The following is a 5645-nucleotide window of genomic DNA, read 5'->3' as shown; positions in this document are numbered from 1 at the left end:
GCCCAAATGCTGCAACCTTTTCTCATGTGGGAGTTTCTGCATCATCTCGATCGTTTTGGTTTCTATTTTCTGAACTGTACAGTGACCGGGTGCAAAAGGAGGCAATGTGTTTACCATTGAACCTTGTGGATATTTAGCCCCAGAAAAAATGGCACTTCCCTGCGAAGTCAAGAGAGAAATAAATTATCCTTCTTTGCCATGCTATAAAGAGAAGCCCAGCCAGTTTCATTGCATCTGCAGAGCTGTGTCTTCTCTTCCCTGGATGTTGCTTCCTCCTCACAAAATTGATTTCTCACATCTTCCCATCTCCTCTCCTCGGCGCCTGCTTGCATGCTGGGCTGCCGAACGTGCCCTGTAACCATGATCAGTCTGACTGTGAACTTCCCACGGTGAAATGTTTTGTCCTTTGGTGAAATCACTGGATACGGAGCCGAGATTTACCCACAATGGAGGGTCCAGTTGTCAGGAGTTCAACCTACACTTGAGTAGGACCCTGGCAGAGACACATTCCCGACTGGCATGTTCTCTCCCTCCTGGTCTTTCGTTCGGGAGCTTCAAAAGCTTTCTTCTGCCCGAACATCACAACAACCGATGCCAACCGACACCGGCACACTTAGGGATCCGCAGAGTTTGCGCATCATGCGCGTGACAGACCTCAGCAACTCAGCATTTTGGCTAACTTACTTTATTTACATATAAACACACACGGAGCACTGCAACATGGCTCCCTCTCTCTCTAGCATCAGACAGCAAAGAGAAAAAAAACAAAGGACAATAGTCCCACTTCACAGAACACAGTAACACAAACATCCTGTCTCCATCACAACTCACTCTGTGGAGTCAAAACACATACCGCCATGTTAAAGACAAAAATCCCATGACTGCAATCATAGAGCAGGAATTCTAACACCAGCTACACATTTGTTATGTACTGAGTTGAATAGGATTCAGAATGCAGCAGTCTGATTGGTCCTAGAACAATAGGATTCAGAATGCAGCAGCCTGATTGGTCCTAGAACAATAGGATTCAGAATGCAGCAGTCTGATTGGTCCACAGGAGCCACCCAATTACACACAAAGCTGCTGGGCTCACAAAAAACTGCCAAGGGGGACTTCTAAGGCCACATTTGTGCCCTGCTTTTAGAGCACTACTTTAAACAACCATAGCTTGCCCCAAAGAATTCTGGGAGCTGTAGTTTGGTAAGAGTGCTTAGAGTTGTTAGGAGGTTCCTCACAGAGTTACAATTCCCAGAGGGATTTAACAACCAATTCCTCTTCCTGGGGAACTCTGGGAAATGTAACTCTGTGAGGGAAATGGAGATCTCCTAACAATTCTCAGCACGAGCTACAGCTCCCAGAATTCTTCAGGGGAAACCATGACACTTTAACATGATATGATGCTGCTATAAATGAATGGTGTGAATATTGCCTAAATGTGGGTGACATGTCATTTGCTCCTGAGTGCTGACCCAGAATGAGTTGTACAAGCAGCAGTAGCCAGCATATTCCTTTTTTTAAAAAAATTAAGTGGAAAGCAGGTGAAAGATGATCCTGGCATTGCATGTGGTTGGAGTAGGTGAGTCTTCAAGTCTCTTCCAATTCTACAATTCTATGAATCAAAGTGCTTTTAAAAAAAGACCCAACTGCTATTCAGTCCTGTGTTCCAAACACTTTGGGAGCAATTACACATAAAGAATGGGTTTGACTCATGTTAATCTGCTTTGTTTGTCGCAAAGATCTCTCCATGTAAATTATTTAACTAGTTCTGAAAATTAAAAAGAAAAAAAGAAACAGAAACATTATTCGCATGGAACAAATGGATGCAATATTAGCAAATCACCAAAAGTGCTGTATAACACAGATAATTAAAAAGCAGCCAAGGACAACAGCAAGAAAGGCAATGAACGTCTCAGCAGGGCTAGCTGTGGGTTCAGCTTTATGAAGGAAGCTGAGCTCTCATGCCAATTCAGACGCAAATTTTAAAAAAGACACACACTTCAGCAAATAGGATTGGAAAAGACCGGTGTCTTACAGAGAACCAGCAGGGTGCCATAGGAAACCATGTGACATGGTGCAGCGGGCGGGCAGTGGATAGTGAACTCGTTGGATCATCACCTTGTCGTGGTGAGTGGGCTTGCACGTTCCTATGACCCCTGTGAATTTTTATTTCAATTCAAAATATTCACCCAGCACCTTCCACAGGTGCAACATTAATAATCTCAATAAGCAACACATGACTACTGGAATGGACTCTTCGTGGGGCATTCCTTAAAGACAGTTCAGAACCAAGGTTGCCAACTTCTTATGCCTGAATTTTTGAGCAATTTATGTGGGCATCACCCATGCTGGTATCTTCTCTCCCTCAAATCAGAACTCCTTTCCCCCATGCCGGAGAGAAAGAAAAACTTTGTCGTTCCACCCAAATTGCCTCTGGGTGGAGGGCACAGAAGCTTGCTGAGAATGGAAGGTGGCCCCAGGGCTGAGAAGGTTCCGTACTCTAAGGTTACCAGATTTTTTTCAATTAATCCGGGGACACTTTTCAACTTCCTACTAAATAGATGGATTTTGTCAGGGGACGGATTTGTAAATCTGGGGACTGTCCCCGGGAAAAAGGGATGTCTGGTAACCTTACCGTAAAGGTAAAGGGACCCCTGACCATTAGGTCCAGTCATGGCTGACTCTGGGGTTGCGGCGCTCATCTCGCTTTATTGGCCGAGGGAGCCGGCGTACAGCTTCCTGGTCATGTGGCCAGCATGACTAAGCCGCTTCTGGCGAACCAGAGCAGTGCACGGAAATGCCATTTACCTTCCCGCCGGAGTGGTACCTATTTATTTACTTGCACTTTGAGGTGCTTTTGAACTGCTAGGTGGGCAGGAGCTGGGACCAAGCAACGGGAGCTCACCCCGTCGTGGGGATTCGAACCGCCGACCTTTTGATTGGCAAGTTCTAGGCTCTGTGGTTTAACCCACAGCGCCACCTGTGCCCATTTAACCTTACTGTACTCCTCCTTTAAAGATATCGACTTGGGCCCAACTCCTCAGCCTGAGCACTCTGCTGCAGAGTGTGCTGCCTTCAGACCCCTGGTGTGTGTCTGTAGAGAAGACAAGGCCTGTGGATTGCAGCTCTGACGCTGCAGTGGTTTTTCTTCTTTTAGCAAACTACATCCGGCTGTTAACTCACCGGACGCTCCTTGGGGTTTGGTGCTAATTGGGACGGTAGGTGTCACCTCCGACAGATTGAAACCTATAAGGTAGCAAACAGAAGTCGAGGAGGATGGGAATCAAGCTGGTGTTCTTTTGGAATAACAGATGGAAAGGGGAAATATAAAGCTCTCTGGATAGAGAACACCCTATTCATTATGTCTCTCCCCTGGGAGACCCCAGCAGGCAGCAGTAGGCTTGCAAACATGGATTTTCCAGAACCTGTTTTAATTGGTTTTTAGCTGTGGAATTCCTGCTTCTCGGGTCTCCTTTGGCTCTTTTCTTCTTTTACCTGGGGTGCATGCATGTCGTTAACAAGCCTTCAAAGAAGCGCATTTGAAGTGGGAATCTGTACAGCGTTGGAGGTACACACAAGGTTTTGGCAAATGGGCAGGTTTCATTCACTTCTACATAAGCGTGGGATGGATTTGGGGGTCCCCTGCTGCTTAACAACAACTAAGAAGCAGTATGCTGTATCATCCATTAAGAACGTAAGTAAATAGATATTGGGCATTGCCTGCGCCTGACTAGCACCGGGATTCCCAATGTAAGTTTTCTGGTTGTACATTTTCTGGTTGAGAGCCAGTGTGGTGTAGTGGTTAAGAGCGGTAGTCTCGTAATCTGGGGAACCGGGTTCGCGTCTCCGCTCCTCCACATGCAGCTGCTGGGTGACCTTGGGCCAGTCACACTTCTCTGAAATCTCTCAGCCCCACTCACCTCACAGAGTGTTTGTTGTGGGGGAGGAAGGGAAAGGAGAATGTTAGCTGCTTTGAGACTCCTTAAAAAGGGAGTGAAAGGCGGGATATCAAATCCAAACTCTTCTTCTTCCTCTTCTACATCAGCCAGAAAGGAATGGCAGGGTCTGAGCTGCCCCATCCCTTGTGGGTCACTTTTACAGTTGCATAGGGCCAGTGCAGCAGGCGCACAGTTAAACGAGATGATAATCTTTATTGTCATTGTCCCATACAGAACAACGAAATTGAAAAATCTGCATAAGACATTCAAAACCCATAAATGATGGAACTTGCTCCCATGGATGTCAGCAGTGGCCATCAACTTTGACAGCTTAAAAAAATCGTGGAGGAGAGGACCCATTGATGGCTACTGGCCATGATATCAGGGGCACCAATTTGCCCAACACATTGAGGGGACGCAGTCATGTGACATGTAACTCCCAAGCTGCAACTGGGTTGAGCGAAGCAAAGATCTCCCGCGTTCGTCCCAGCCGCCACCTGACTCCTGGGCTGCCAGGTGGAGGCTGCTGGGACTAGGGTGCACGGAGGACGTCCGGTGGCAGCAGGGGGTAGTGGCACCCTAAATATTGGGGGAACTGCCCCCTGACCCAAAATATTGGGGAAGCTGAAGCCCCCTCCCCCCTATACCCGGCGCCGCTGCATGATAACTATGCAGTGGTACCTCAGGTTAAGAACTTAATTCGTTCTGGAGGCCTGTTCTCAACCTGAGGTACCACTTTAGCTAATGGGGCCTCCGGCTGCCACCGTGCTGCCGGAGCACAATTTCTGTTCTCATCCTGAAACAAAGTTCTTAACCTGAGGTACTATTTCTGGGTTAGCAGAGTCCGTAACCTGAAGCGTCTGTAACCTGAAGTGTATGTAACCCGAGGTACCACTGTACTTGTTTTCTCGGAACGGTGGAAGCTGTGTGTGCTGTGCCCCATTGGTGTGGTGGCACTTCGGCACATCTCCTGCAGGGATGAGGGGGAGACAACAAATGGGGGGGGTCAAGGAGAACCACTTGTGGGGGTGTGGGAAATGTCCCTATTTTCATCTGAGGAATGTTGGAGGGTATGCATTTGGTTGGCCACTGTGAGAACAGGGTGCTGGACTAGATGAGTCATTGGCCTCATCCAGCAGGCTCTCTTTATGTTCTTAAAAGCCATGCACAGTAAGGCTGAAGAAGCTATATTTTACTAATAGCCAAGCAGGAATAATATAACATGAGGAACTTTATTCAAACAAGCTTGCAGTCTACTCCTAGCACTCTCTCTCACTCTCACTCTCTCCTGTTCTGTCTCTGCACTGTGTCCATTCACTGCCCAGTAGATTTTCCATTAATCTGTCTCACTAAGGGTGGGTCCACACATGGTGGGGGGGGGACCTATAAATAAGTCAGAAACTAGATTGTTATAAGAAGAGGGGGGAAACCCTTATAGAAAACCACTTTTAAATATTTCCTGCTCTCTGGTGCCATCTGGTGCCATCTGGCGCGGGGCTGGTTCGGGGGAAGTCCGAGCTTCCCCAGCCCCCAGAACAGGCTGCTCTCCGCAAGCCGTAGGAGCCTTCCCACGGCTTGCGGAGAACTACCCCGAAGCCCGGGTGCGCCCAGGCTTCGGGATGCAGGCAGCTCTGCGTAAGCCATGGGAGGGCTCCCACAGCTAGCGGAGAGCTTGCCTGCACCCAGAAGCTTGGGGTGCGCTGAGCTCAG

Source organism: Podarcis tiliguerta (genome assembly GCF_965153285.1).
Source record: "Podarcis tiliguerta genome assembly, chromosome: 4".
NCBI classification, from domain to species: domain Eukaryota; kingdom Metazoa; phylum Chordata; class Lepidosauria; order Squamata; family Lacertidae; genus Podarcis; species Podarcis tiliguerta.
Note: the sequence above shows the minus strand (reverse complement) of the source record.